The 15,527-nt window shown below is 41.8% G+C and overlaps 1 protein-coding gene across 11 annotated transcripts in view; it reads left to right on the plus strand.

Annotated features, from left to right (window-relative positions):
• Positions 1-266: 266 nt before the first annotated feature.
• ASCC3 (activating signal cointegrator 1 complex subunit 3) overlaps positions 267-15,527 on the plus strand; it is a 288,767-nt gene continuing 273,506 nt past the window's right edge. For 3 of the 11 annotated variants that reach the window (XM_074819462.1, XM_074819465.1, XM_074819463.1), the window contains exon 1: positions 275-499. The gene's annotated coding sequence lies outside the window, so the exon portion shown is untranslated. Of the gene's footprint in view, positions 500-651; positions 1,228-12,318; positions 12,426-15,527 lie in introns of those variants that run through there. The other 8 variants (XM_074819468.1, XM_074819467.1, XM_074819466.1 and 5 more) reach the window with 6 other exon arrangements.

Below are 15,527 nucleotides of genomic sequence, written 5' to 3' on the forward strand. Positions count from 1 at the left end.
AGAGCCACGGAAACCCACGTCCGGGAAAGCCGGAGGCGCTAACGCGGGAGCAGAAACCTGCCGGGAGCTGCCCCCACGGTGTCTTTGATCACGCAGGGCTCAACTGGTGTGGGCGGGCGCAGCTGCCGGCACAGCAGCCGCGGTACCTCGGCGGGACGCGTTTTTCTACATGGAAAAGGCAGCGGACGGCGCTAGCGCGGGAAGAAGGCGGAGGTGCGGCCTGTAGCCGGGGTAGGCCTGTGCACGGCGCCGGCTTTCCGCGGCGCGGAGAGGCAGAGAGGAGGGCGGGGGGCAGAGGGATGTCCCGGGCGCTGGCGGTGGAGAGCCCGGCGAGGCAGACAAGCGGGGCGGGGCCGGGCCGGGCCGGGGCAGAGCGATAAGCACGGCCACGCACAGCCCGCACCGCGCCTCGCCTCGCCGCGCCCCGCCTGCTCACTTTACGGCAGTGTCGCGCCTCGCCGGCTCTTCGCGGCAGCGGAACCGGCAGGCCGGAAGGCAGGTGCGCGGCGGGCTCGGGCGGGCGGGGGTCGGGCGGCTGCGCGGGGCGAGCGGGCGGGCGGCCGGGGCTCGCCGGGCTCCGGCGGCGGCCTCGGCGGCGGCCGGCGGCCTCGGCGGCGGCCGGGGCTCGCCGCGCTGCGGCAGACGGGGCAAACGTTGGTTTCCGCCGCGGCTGGTGCGGAGCCGCGGTCTGGTTCCCTCGGTGAGGAGTGGGACCGCCCGGGCCAGCCTGTCCCGGCGGCCGTGCGCAGGTCTCTGCCCGCCGCCCCTGGGGAGGGGGGCGGCGCTGGGCTGCCGGCGGGGCCCGGCTGTATCGGGGCAGCGAGGCTGCTGGCCGGTGCCAGCCCCTGCATCCCCCCGGCCCGCCTCCTGGCGGGGGCCCGGCGGCAGGGCCAGCCGCGGGGGGCGGGCTGGCTGCCCTGGCCCGGCAGCGGGGCTGGGGCCTGCCGCCTGCGTGCGTGTGCCCGAGCCCCAGTGCGCACCTCGGCGGGTGATGGACGGTGGCTAGTAAAGGCCAGCCCCGTTCTCTCGTTCTGTCTCAGGTCGGGGCCTCGGTGTGTGTGCGAAACAGGGATAACGTGAGCAACGCCGAGTGGGGAACGGGCCTGAATACTTCCAGGGCTTACTACTGGTATTAATAAATGTAGATAACTTGAAACGGACAATGAAAAACCAGCACGTGACCACACAGAGTGTTTTGCGCTTTTGAGTACTACTTGCTTCATTTTGGTGGGTAATGGTAAACTGACAGCTTTGCTTCTAAAATGAATGGCAATCTCAAGTGTCCTAAGGCTTAGCTTTCAGGAGACTGTATCGTGTTGGAATTCAAATAATAACTTTAAATAAAAGCTTTTATGAGTTCTGGATTTAGGTTTTGTTGTTGATTTTAATGTACTAACGTTTGTGTAGAGTCTTTTCGATCTTCAGGCTTTTTAAAGAATTGGCTGTGAAACTGTACTTTGGAAATGGAAACTGAAATGTTCGCTTCTGCAGAGATCTAGTAGTTAAGCTTAGTTATTTTCCTGAGGATAGACTTGACTTGAGCCTAGTCAGTGACTAGAAAAAATACTAGAAATTCCAGAGAGGGTGCAACAAGAGTTATGTATGCCCATATGGTTGGTTGCAGAGATAAATTTTTAGGAGGAAGAAAACCAAACTAACCATCAGTTCAGGTGCAAACTGGCTTTCCTCTGAAGACCACGTTAATTATATCACTGAGGTGCTGAGTCCAGGTAGACACACACTGCTTTTCAGCAGAGGCCATAATAAAATAAATTTCTTTGGATCTGACTTGCTTCTGGCCATGACAGTAAATTTGCCTCATCCTGGAATTAGGTGTGCAAATATTTGGAGGAACTCTCCTCCTATTTATATGGAAGCACTGACCAACTCCCACCTAGGGCCTTTATGCATTGTATAAATTAGTTTAAATGTTAGACCTGCTCAGTTTTCTCTAAAAGCTAGCTTGGCCTTTGGAAGAGGTGAGATCACTAGATATATTGAATCGGAAGGTAAGAAATTGTCAAATGACAATATTTTGTTCTGGCAGCTCTGTGTTTATGGAGCTTTCTTTGAAACTGAACTTGAAGTGATACTCAGGCTTTCTGTTTTTAAAATTAAGAGAAGCTCACACGGCTCTTTTTCACCCCTTTGTTTTCTTCTTGTTCCTTTCTGCAGCTGACATAACCTGTATTTGAAATACATCAGCTTGTTTCTCCTCCCAATAACCTATCTAACCTGAGTTTGTTGAATCTTTCCTAGTAGGCAGTGTCTTCTACATTGCTGGTCATTCTTGTTATCCTCCACTGCATCCTTCTAAACTGGTGTGTGTCTTTCTAGGGACAGGGTGTGCAACAAAGACAACAGTACTCTAATGGAGTCTTTTAATGCTGACCAGTGGAAGGACAACTTGGTATATTTTAAGGCCTTGCTCTTGTCTTTAAATACTAATGTTTCCTCTCTTTCCGTGTTTCCAGCATGACAAATGACATGATGATTGTCACTTGCTGTAGTCTGTAGATGTGTTTCTGCAAAATTGCAAGTAATGTGTTGTTTCTTGGCATTATCTGTTTTTGCAGTTTCTCAATCTTGCTTTAATGTAACATGTTTTACTATCCATGTTGGATATGGTTCTTTCAAGGTAATTTTAATTTGTAATTTGGCACCTAAAATAGTCGCAGGCCCTTGCATCTTGGTATCATTTACAGATTTAGTAAGTGCAGTCTTAATTCTGTTGTCAGGAAGAACATCTAGAGCTGAAAAATCTTTTTTTACAGAGTTAATAGAAAATTCGTCCTTCTTAAAGTACCAGTGTATATTTCTTCAGGTTCTTGTTAAACTACAACTCTTTCTCTGAAAAAAGTTATCCTTTATAAATACTGAACTGAGCTCAGGCTGGTTCATGTTCTTCCTGTGTGTTTCATTTCTCTTCTCTTACTTAGTCGTAGGAGATGCTATTGGGGTAGGGAGGTGGTAAAGGGAAGGAAAGGCTCATGTTGTCTTCTGCTGGATAGTTAAAATGTAAAGTTTATTTGGAAGCTGTTAAATGTGTGATTAATTCTAGCTCATATTAGTGTTTTGAGTACTGAACAGGTTTCTTTTTCCCCCTACAAAACTTTCCGGACATCCTTATTACTACAAATAACAGCTTAATGTTTTTCTGGTAAATTGATTTTAGTAACGATTGAAGCTGGTGTTGAGCACTTTCCATCCTACACATTTTTAAAATCCAATTTATAATTTAATGTTTGGAGAAAGAAGAAAAAACAAAATCTACTAAAGGCAGTTTAACAAGTGACCTATAATGTGTAGTTGGAAGTTTTTAGAAATACGATAGCTGATGTCTGAACTAAGAATAGAAGGAAACAAAGGTTGGACCCACTAACAGATTTAGAGACATTCTAAATCCCAAATTGTAATTCTCAGAATATCTGTTGTCATCTCACCCTGTAGCTCTGTTCTCAAACAAAATGTTGTGTCTAGTGTTTCTCTCCTGTAGTGGCCAGTAGCAGGTGCTTATGCGATATACTGAAAAAAAAAATTGAAAAACAAATACAGTGATGCCTTCGCTTTTGTATTACCTTTCAATAGTCAGTGATTTAAATAACTGATGATCTGCCTCTAAGCTGTTGAATTCAGTAACTACCAAGGTATCTGACTTCCATTAATTCATTTAATTCTTTTTTGAGCATGCTTGAACTTCTAGTCTTGGCATCTTGTGACAATGAATTCCCAGATTTAATTACATTCTACATAGGAAAGGCATTCCATTTGGTATTGTTTTCACCCTAATATTCAGTTTTATCATGTACCTCCTTATTCTTACATTGCGAGCAATAGTCAGTCATTCTGTATTTACCCGTTCTTGCTTTTCAAACACCTCATCACATCACAGAAATGAGCAATTTCATGTTTATTGTAAGCACACTCCCTACAGGGATCTACAGTCAGGGCATTCTTTATGCTCATCTCTCTGAGGAATTTGATTGCCTCTGTTTGCACAAAGCAATGCGAGTATGTTCTTGTACTGCATTTAGGAGTTAATTTTCACCACAGCCGTAGTGCTTTAGATTTGTGGTTAAAACAGTATTGAAACCAGTGTTTTGGCCATTGCTGAGCAGTGCTTGCATAGCATTGAGGCTTTCTTTTTCCCACCCTGCCTGCCCGGGGAGTATGCTGGGGGTGGATGAGAGGTTGGGTACGGACACAGCTGGGACAGCCAACCTGAATTGGCCAAAGAGGTATTCCATACTGTGTGTTGTCATGCTCATAAATAAAAACCGAGGTCGAGGAAGAAGAAAGGGGTTTTTTTGCTTCCAAGGTGTCTGCTGTTTGGAGATTCGTGGGGCATTGATCAGCCTACGGGATGTGATTTCCTTTGCTTTTTTCTTTCCTTCCTCTATTAAACTGTATATCTCAACCTGTAAGTTTTCTTATTTTTGTTCTTCCTATTTTCTCCCCTGTCCCACTGTGGTGGGGGGTGAGCAAGCAGCTCTGTGGCTGCTTGGATGCTGGCCAGGGTCAACCCACCCCAACACTTTGTGCAGACACCTAAAAACATGATTGAAGGAAGAAGTAGCAGTGCACTCTGGCTCTGTAGTAGCAGTGGTCACTGAATTAACCAGTGGCATGAAAGATCCCTGTGCCCTGGTTCCTTGAGGTTATTCTACTCACTTGATATGGAATATTCCTCTTGTAGTTGTACACAACTCTGTGTAGCTTACTGAAAATCCATTAGGCTAGGGAGAAACCAAGAAAGACTTAATTAGGCTACAGTGGCTGTGCTGGACTGCTTGGGCATTTACCACTTTGTCCTTGCTGAAAGGGCAGTTGGTGTTTTCTGTGTTTTATTCAGTACATTATTAATATATGGACTAGAGTTTGGTGGCCAGCCTCTAGCTGAGCACAACTCTCTGAGATGCAAATTAAAACGCATGTTCTTTTTCTGGCTTGTTAAATCTTGTTGATGCTAGAGAAGAATATCTTTAACAGGAAGGTGGAGAATGTTTTACCTAACTGATATTTTAGGGAGGGAAAAGTTGCTAGTTCTCCCCTTTCATTGTATGCGGAGTTTAGGATTGTAGCTTAGGGATATGGATTACACACCTCCCTAGACCTTCCCATCATTTGTTCTATGGCATGTATTTACTCTGAGCCATCTGTTTCCCTTGCTTGCCCAAAGGCATGTTGGAATTTTGGCCTGAAAAATAAACTGAATCTGATATTATAGGGCTGAAACTTAATCGTAAGTGGTCATACAGTAAGAATAGATGATCATGGAATAATGGGTTGGTGACTGAAGCATTTGTTGGGTGATTTGGGGAGTAAATTTCAGTTTTCCAGTTGTAAATTGCATTCTGAGGAAGTTGTGAGAATAAGTAGATGCGTGTGTACAGTAGTGACTTACTTGCAAATATTTCTTAAAACATAGACAGAAACATTTATATCTATATCAACCACTCCTTTCTTTGAAACGGGTGAAACTGTTGAACCGAGTTGCTTAGTGAGTCTGTATTTGGAAACTGGATTCTGATTAATTTGTTCAAGAAATGTGAAGGCATTATTCTTAGCTGCTACTCTAAGGGAGTACAATTTGTCCTCTACTTGAAAGATTAGGAAAGAGTAAAGAGGATCTCTGAAAGTCCTCTCCTGTTTCTTTCAAGAAATTTATTATTTGTCGTGAGTTGACCCTGGCCAGCAGCCAAATACCCACCCAACCTCTCTCTCACTCCTTTCTGCTGCAAGACAGGGAGAAAATAGGAGACATATAACAGTTGCTTGGAAAGACAACCACCATAAGCATGGATGTCATCCCCCCCTTGCTTCTTTCCTTGAGTTTTTATTGCTCAGCATGACATCATATGGTATAGAGCTGTGTTGCCTCTGAAGTATCAATATAAATAAATTCTATAAACCTGAACAGTTTGTATATCTGCTGTGCTGAATACTCATGATACTTGTTCAAAGGCTTTTAATGGTTAAGTAGGAGAATCTTGACTAATATGTGCATATTTCTTAGCTTACAGTACAATTTTTCTAAAACATGTTTTAAGACATTTTACGTGCATTGTAACAGAATATGACTACATTTCTAGAAATGTAACCATTTGAAAAACTGCACAACTGGAAAAATCCTGCTTTAACATCCTCAGATTACTAGAGACATAATGGGGCTATTTTCCTTTTCATTATATCAGCCAAGAATAGTAACATTATGCCCCAATTTTTGTTCCTCTCCCCATTTTCTCATGGAACAAGCATGCATTTCTGATGTTTACAAGCTTTGTGAAAAGATGGTTAGGGGTATCCTCACTGTAGGAAACCATACAGGTGCCTTTCTCAAAGTACCCTCTTGCATGTATTGCCAACACTACAGGCAGTCAGCCCAGGAAGGGTGGGCAGCAGCTGTTTTGATTCTAGTTTGCATGCATTGTAATATTACAGGAATGTAGCACTACTTTTTTTTTTTTTTTTTAAAGTTCTAATTCTAAAGTGTAATAATAATAAATTATCAATTAGGAAGCTGTTATTTGCTGGTCCTCAAATAGCTGACGTTCTGTTTGAAGTGCCTGTGGGGCATATGAGCTCTGAAGAGATGACAAGGGACTCTGTCTCTAATAATACTCCTTTATGGCGCTATGTGTCTATTCAGTAGTTGAGTGTTGTTTAAATGTATTTTTAATTAACTTTTTTTTTTCTTGGTAGAAGGGCCTACTTTAAAAGGAAGCATGTGTGTTTTCAGGCTATAGGGGTATATTTAAAATGATGCTTCTCACTTTTTTTTTCATAAATTTTTAGGGTGAAATTTTGGCCATTTTTTTCCCTACATCCTACCAACATTAAATAACAGATTAGAATAATTTATATTTAAGCCAAATTGAGAGTGGACAGTTGTCTGCTGTGGGACAGCTTCTGGTATTTCTGTTACAACCTTGGGTTTCTTTACAGCTCTTTGCAGGGGAGGAAGTAGTATTGCCTCCAGGCATAGGAGAAAGGTCTGAAGAGGGAGGTACCCCCAAAGGTACCTGGAAGGCCCGGGGTGGTTTGGACTGTGCTTTCAGCTCTTCAACTGGAAGAGCTTGTCTTGATGGATTGATTTTGGGGAATCTGTATGCATCTTCCCTGCACTTCAGTGTTTGACCATGTTATGTCAAACAGCGAGCTCTGTTTTGAATATGCCTCTGTTTGCTTTCCTGATATGAAATACAAATTCACTTTTTTAACCCCTGAGCCAGACTGAACCTTCAGCATGCCGTGACATGGATCCAATAAGAGAGGGCTGCTAGACCATGAGGGGTTCATTCATGTGGATCTACCTTTGGAAAAATATTCAAATAAGCTGACAGAGACTTTTAGGAGGAATGTTAGAAAGACTGAGGGATAGCATAGTGCTAACAAATAAATAGTTGTCTTATGGAAGACATTGGTCATAGGCAGATATGATCAGTAAGTCATCTGACTTAGAAGACTAGCTAGAAATCAGTTTGAAAAGGAAGGCATGTCAGGATTTCTTGTTAGCTGTTTTAAGCAGAAAGCAGGAATTAGCTATCCAGTAATCGATACCCACTCAAAACGCTGGTGTGGTCAGAAAAAAAATTGGTAGAATTTGCCTGTAATGCATTGTGTAGATCTATATGTCTTGTGTGTGCCTAGAGTTTGGGATTTTGGGCAAAGTTATCTTGGTTATTTTGTGTTCCTAGAGAGTTTTGTTAAAAAGCATTAAGTTCTGTGTATTCTTAAATCATGATGTATCTCAGAAAATTAGGAGTTACTAGGGACTGAGAGTCTTTGGCAATTTGGTACCACCACAATGGTAAGAAAAGCTGATGGAGACTTTTAGGAGTAATGCTAGAAAGACTGAGGAATAGCATAATGCTAAAATCTACTCAAACTTAGCCAAGTTTAAATACGTGTATTTAATGTATTGATACAGGACTTAAATGCAGCAGCCTAGTAACTAATATTCAGGAGATTCTTACCTGTGACATTTTATTAGTATCATCTTAGTATATTCAGAATTAAAACACTTTTCAGAAAGATGAATTTTGGATAAAAGTTACAGCTTTCAGCTCCCAATTGCTGTGTATTATTAGGAAGATGTTTACTATATCTTTGCAATGGAGTGTGCACATGATCACCATGTCCTGATGAGAGTTTTCACTGATGTTAGTCAGAAGGCTTGCCCTACTTAAATAATCTTGATTGTCTTGAGTGTTCATGGATGTTACTAACTAGAGAGTTTTCCTCGAACTCTCTAGTCATGACTTTCTGACTCCTTCCCTACTCAAAAACTATGACAGGTTTCAAACAAGGTACTGAATGGTAGAAAAAGGGTAAGGACATTTTTTTAGAAAATATTAAAAAACATCAATATGAAAATTAAATGAATGCAGTCAATCCAAGTGTTGCTAAATATAGCAAACACTTAAAATTACACAATACACTTGAATTATTTTAATGAAATTGATGCATTTGTGTGGATAATGACAACTGATTATTATTTCTATGTAATGGGTCATTTTCTACATATTTCTGTATTATTTATTGCAACCATTAATAAAATTCTGACTCTCACAAAAGTTTCTGGAACTAGGATGAGCTTATTTATAGCTGATAGTTTTGGAAACTTTTTATTTAGCAATAGCCAGAGTTCTCCAGTACCCTTGTTTCTTTCGAAGGGCAGTTCCCTATTTTTAGTACATGACAATTAAATTAGTTTTCTTGTATGTTACTAGAAGCACTGTAGAATCTACAGCTTCTTCCTGCATATTTCTGTTCTGAAAAATAATTCTGTGGTTTATTTTTAAGCACTTGCAGATTTTTTTGTTTCAGATCGCCAGCATTATCTGTATTATTACCAGTTTTATTGATGAAATTGCTGAATGCAAAAAAATATTTAATATTTTCTCTAAATGAGAAATCCTGCCTCAGTGCTTTCATAGAACAAATGTTCTTTAAGATTAAATGTGAATGTTGGCCTAGATTGTACTGTGCTTATACAGCTACTGTGCACTGTCTGCTAGATGTAATGAATTTATTAACTGTAACTCGTTACTAAAGAAGTAAGTTCTTGAGAAGGACTCAGGATGTTTGGTAAGACAGTTAATTCAGAACTGACACCCTGTCTTTCCCAGTGACATGAACGTTGCCAATGACTCTTCTGTGAAGAGTTCATTTTACACCATGCTGAATAAAGCATGAATTTTGTGATCCACTTTTGATGACGATTATGTCATACAAGTCATATTTACAAGTCAGTGCAATTCTTGGACATAGTTTTTGATGATGAATTCAGCAGAGATCAAATAGAAATGTCATGAAGTACCAGAGACAGTGTTATTTAACCAATTAATGAATCCTTGATTCTGATTTTGGCAGTGCTAATAGCAACACAACTCATCCAGTATGTATTATAGCGTCAAAAAGACATTCTCCCGTCGTTAACTTGGCTATTGTCAAATGGATCTCAAATATATTTTCCAAGTCTATGAGTTTCACCAGTGATATAGTTGGACTTGTCCACATACACAAAAAAATTTCATTTTATTTTCTTTCAGATCAGTTTGTAAAAATCACTTGTGATACTGCACATATATATATATGCAACAATGACTAGAGGTGTTATAGCATGTTTGCTGCTTTGGGTTCCTAAGGGTACTGGTACTGCCTCCGTGTTTGTACAGGGGTGCATTAGCTGCATGACCCTAGGCCTGGGAGGAAGCTTCATGCTTCAGGGACACTTACGTTAGATGTCCTGTTTATCATCTCTTATGAAGGCAGTAGTCTCAAAAACAATGGCAACTGATATATAATGGATGGTTATATGCTTCTTTAAAACTATTTTCTAGACTTTACCATAATACTTCTTTATTTTAGCTCTACCCTGTTTGAAAAACTTTCCCACAGTTATTTCAGGAATCTTACAGGATGGGTTAATGAGAAGTAAGAGAGCAATTGTACTCGTATGACCCCTCCTTTGTGACTTGAGTAATAGTGTACAGGCAGGGTTTTCAGGATTAGTGGGGTTACCTGGCTTAGTCTTTTGTTTTATTGCATTCGAGAGATCCTTCTTAAATGCTAAAATAGGTTATGTTTTTCTCAAAGGGATGGCTCATGCTTCCTTCAAAAACATTTGTGGAGATGCTCCAGATTCAGAATGATTCAGTTCCAACCTTGAGGCCTAATGAAACCATAATTTGAAGGAAATCAGAGTTAATTATGAAGGATAATAATGGTATTGAGTGGATAATTAGCATCCAGTTATTTAGAAATTGGAGATAATACAGTATTTGAGGCATTTGTTTAGTTGTCTGTAAATCTGGTGATTCAGGTGCTTGAACACACACCTGTTGCCAGTTTAAAAACCTCACAGAATTACACCTTGTATCCAGCTTCTGTTTCAGAGGATGTGGATGTTTCATAGGACTTATGTCACATCTACTGGTCCATGCAAATATCTTTTGATATTTTAAAGGGTCTCAAATGCCATTAGACACTGTGCTTAGAGACTAAATCGCAGGTGCCTGTCATAAGGGAAACTTCAATTTTCCTGCCTGATTCAGTCACAGGCCTTCAGAAATGTTTTCACATTGTTGGTTTTCTATCCAAAATCACAGCTGGTTTTGGAGAGAAAAATGTCAGTGCATGTGCCTAAATGCCATGAAGGAAATGGGCTCTAGGCTTTGTGTGGTACTTCTCTGTGTATAAGCATAGTAGTGTCTGCTTACGTGTGTGTTGTAAACATAACCACAGTAGACAGGCGAGGTACATAGGTATGAGTCTGTACAGATCTTGGGGGCAGTATTTGGAATCTGATTTCTCCTGTACAGTTTCCCTGGTAACATGACTGGGATGTGTGTTGGAGATGGAGATGAGACTAGTAGACCTTCTAACAAACAATTTGTCAAATTTATTCTGTAATGGAGCTGAAGACTTTGTTTCTGCTTTCCAGTCTTGTTTCCAATTATTTAGGAGCTCGACCTTAGACCTGACTAAAAGCAGCCTTTACATTCATTACTTTTTAAGATTAATCTAGGCAAGGTAGGCGAACTTCAAGAGTATGTGTAGGGTTTGTATCTCCAGTTTTAGGGACCTGTCCTGGTTTTGGCTTGGATAGAGCTCATTTTTTTTCCCTCCTTAATAGCTAGAATAGTGCTGTGTTTTGGATTCAGTATGGGATTTGGTATGAGAAGAATGTTGATAATACACTGATGGTTTTAGTTGTTGCTAAGAAATCAAGGACTTTTCAACTCCCCGTGTCCTGATAGGGCACAGGTACACAAGAAGCTGGGAGGGAGCATAGGCAGCAACGGACCCAAATTGGCCAATGGAATAGTTCATATCATGTAACATCATGCTTGGTATATAGAGGAGGGTGGATCGGGAAGCTCACTCTGGCTTCTAGGATTCTGGTTTCAGGATTCTTTCTTTAGGATCACTAGCCAGGAAAAGGCTGGGCATCAGTCAGTGGGTGGTGAGCAATCACATTGTGCATTACTCTTTTGTATTTTCTATTATTATAATTATTATTTTAATTTTATCTAATTTCAATTATTAAATTGTTTTTATCTCAACCTATGAGTCTCCTTACGCTTACTCCTCCAGTTCTTTCTCCCATTCCCCAGGGTCAGGGAGTCTCAGCGAGTGGCTGCGTGATGTTTGGCTGCTAGCCAGGTTTAAATCACGACAGGGCCAGGGTTAGAAACAGGTGGTTTCCCCCACTGCCTCCTAAGGCTCAAGGTGTGAGTGCTGAGTTTCTGGGAATAGTTTCCTCCGTCAGGCATGGGCTGATGCCATTTTCACAAGAAGCGGTGGCAAAAAGACATTCCTCAGTTTGAAATGGTCAAATGATCCAGACTATCCCAAGGTATATTTGTAGGACTGGATATTTTAGTGTTGTAAGAGTGCAGATGGAAAGGAGGGAGTGTGGGAGAAGAGAAAAGCATATTCTGTTTCTTGAGCACAGTTTTCAATCACATTCACTGATAATGAACAGAAGCTCTGTGGTATCTTTACTACGTCTGTAGCATCTGCTGAAGGTTTATTATTTAAATGAAGTTACATTTGACCCTTCTCTTAAACAAACCCATGCTAGTCAAGCTTGATTTGAAATATAAAGAAACGTAGTTAGTTATTTTCTTCTATGGAGAATTCCAAAGCAGAATTCACTAAATTATGAATAACATGTACCTACCATGAACAGTATGGCTTAGGTATCCTAATAGTAGTACTTGGATACACAGTTTGCTATGTTGCACTTTCAGGTATGCATCTGTTAAATAAATGTCTCCTTTCGATTTTACTCATTTTATGCTGCTGAAGAAGCTGAAAGGTGAAGTAGAATTGCTTTCCTTCTGGTAGTCCTGTTTGCCTTGAAGAGTCATTTGGACCTGCTTTTCTTCTGCATACGAAACATTTCTCAAAAGAAAGTAAGCAGAACCTGATCTTGCACACCAAGTTTGTGAGCCAGGCATAATTTATCTTGTCTTTTGAAAGCTAATTATTCAGTTAACTTCACTGCTTCCTGAGCTTTGGATATACCAACAGTAAGCTTCTATAATATGCACTGGTTTTTCAGTTAATTAAAGATATTTTGTATAATTCAAAAGTGACTTTCTCATTATAGCTTTATTATTAAAAAAAGTTAATAAGTAATACTGTTGCCCTGCCAAAGTAGAGGTCCAGTTTATTAACTTCAGTGGTATTAATCCGAGTCATTGTTTTTTCTGCTCATGGGATGTTACTAGCTAATTCCAAAAATACGTTTGGATTTTCACCATAAGTCATAGTTGTCTATGTCCAGGAATAGCTGTGTGTTATCCATGAGAGATGTGCCTGACTGCACCCTGAAGCTGCTACTATTCTTGATAATTCTTCATGTTACTCTGCCTCAGTTGCATAAAGGTGCTCGCAAAGGTTTGTATAGACGGTATATAACAAGTCTTTCTAGAAGAGCTGTAATGTGATGATTTTTACCTCTTGCACAATTACGTTACGCTTAAAAGCTCCTTGTATAATACCATTAACTATATCTTTGCAAGAACATATTTGAATATAGACATGTAGACGCATCCATTCTCTCCCTTTATGCAAGGTCAGTTCACCCTCCCAGATCATTTTCACTAGTGTTTTGAAGTGAAGTGTTATGGGAGACCACCTTCTGATGTTCTGAAAGGGCTGATGTACCTGTAAACTGTTCTGGGAGAAGGCGAGGGGGTGGACAACCAAGAAACAACTCCCCGGCATGGTTTAGAGTCAGTGTTAGAATGAGAAAGTTTATTTTGGTGGCCAACCTCAGACCTTTTGTGGTCTTTGGTATGGCAATCAAAGTACAATTAAGCCCCATTGGTGGCAAGATTCTGAGTCTGCTCAAAACCAAAAGAGAAGCACACTAGAGATGGAAGAGTGGGTGAATACCCATCGAGAACTACAAGGGCATTGCCAGGGTGTGCAAAGATGCAGTCGGAAAGGCAAAAGCTCAGCTCCAATTGAAATTGGCCACAGATGTCAAACTACAAGAAGGGATTCTTCAGGTACATAAACAACAAGCAGAAACAGAAGGAAAATACTGGCCCACTGTTAAACAGGAGAGGTGAACTGGTCACCTACAATGCTGAAAAGGCAGAGATTCTCAACACTTTCTTCACCTCTGTCTTTACCAGCACTGTTGGGCCCCAGGCCTTGGGAACAAAAATTCAGGTCGATGCAAACACAAACCCAGTCAGTGAAGGAAGCACTGGTATGTGAACTGTTACAGGAACTTCACCTCTGCAGATCAATGGACCCTGACGTTATCCACCAGAGGGTGTTAAGTGAGCTGGCTGATGTTGTTGTGAGGCCACTCTCTGTAATCTTTGAGAAGTCATGGAGATTGGGGGATGTCCCAGAAGACTGGGAGAAGGCTAATCTCATCCCCCATATACAAGAAGGGTTTAAAGGAGGATTCAGGAAATTACAGGCTCATCAGTCAGTCCCTGGGAAAGTTGTGGAATGCATCCTCCTGAGGATTATCCCAAGTCAAATGAAGTGCATGATTGGGAAAAGCCAGCATGGATTCACCAGGTGCGAATTGTGCTTGACAAACCTGACCACCTTCTACAATGAAGTAACGTGCTTGGTTGATGTGGGGTGAGTAGCGGACATTGGATTTCTCCAAGGCTTTTGAAACGGTTCCCCACAGCCTCCTCCTAGAGAAACAGATGAGTTATGGTCTAGACAAGTGGTCTGTGCGGTGGGTGGGGAACTGGCTGACAGGCTGCACCCAGAGGGTGATAGTAAATAGCTCCTTTTCAAACTCGCAACCTGACACAAGTGGGGTCCTCAGGGATCGACGTTGGGCCTAAAGCTGTTTAATATCTTCATAAGTGATCTGGATGATGAGATCAAGTGTACCCTGATGAAGTTCCCTGATGATACCAAACTGAGTGGGGAAGTGGACACTTCAGAAGGGAGACCCACCCTGCAGGAAGCCCTGGATAGGCTGGAAGAATGGGCTAACAAGAACTTCATGAAGAAGTCCAACAAGGCCAAGTGTAAGGTCTTGCACCTAGGAGATACATAATCCAGGAGTTCAGCACAGGCTGGGATCTACCTGGCTGGGGAGCAGGTCTGTGGAAAGGGACCTGGGGGTCCTGGTGGACATCAAGCTCAATATGACTAAACAGTGTGCTGCAGTGGCAAAGAAAGCCAACAGAACGCTGGGTTGCGTCAACAAGGGCATCACCAGCAGAGATACAGAAGTCATTACCAGACTCTACTCGGCACTTGTCAGGCCACACCTGGACTACTGTGTTCAGTTTTGGTCCCTGATATACAAAAAAAGATGTGGACGGGCTGGAGAGGGTCAGGTTGGAGAGGGTCCAGTGAAGGGCCACAAAGATGATCAAGGGACTGGGAAGCCGGTCAGATGAGGAAAGGCTGAGAGGATCAGGTTTGTTCAGCCTTGAGAAGTGAAGGCTTAGGGGAGACCTTATCACCATGTTCCAGTATTTGAAGGGTGGATATAAAGAATATGGAGACTCCCTTTTTACAAGGAGTCACATGGAAAAGATGAGGTATCATGATACAAGTTAACTCCTGGGGAGATTCTGATGGGAAACAAGAGGAAAAATTTTCACAATGAGAACAATCAGCTGCTGGAATAATCTCCCCTGGGAAGTGGTGGATTCTCCAATTTTGGAAACTTTTAAGATTCAGCTGGACGGGGTGCTGGGCCATCTTTTCTACACCATGGTTTTTACCATGAAAGGTTGGACCAGATGATCCTTGAGGTCCTTTCCAACCTGGTATTCTGTGATTCTATGAAGAGTCCTTGCTATCACAGGTTGTGTAATCTTTAAAGATGTGACTTGATTTGCACAGAATGTTATTTTTAAAGCATACTATGCACCGCACAAATATAGATTTTTTTTTTCTGTTCCTGCCTTCTCATTAGAGCTCAGAAGAAAGGTAAAATCTTTTATTTGTGGTTTTCTGCTACAGTAAGCCTACTATGTTTGCTGTTTATTATCTGTACAAATTTTCATTCACAG

Source organism: Strix aluco, chromosome 3 (assembly GCF_031877795.1).
Source record: "Strix aluco isolate bStrAlu1 chromosome 3, bStrAlu1.hap1, whole genome shotgun sequence".
Taxonomy (NCBI): domain Eukaryota; kingdom Metazoa; phylum Chordata; class Aves; order Strigiformes; family Strigidae; genus Strix; species Strix aluco.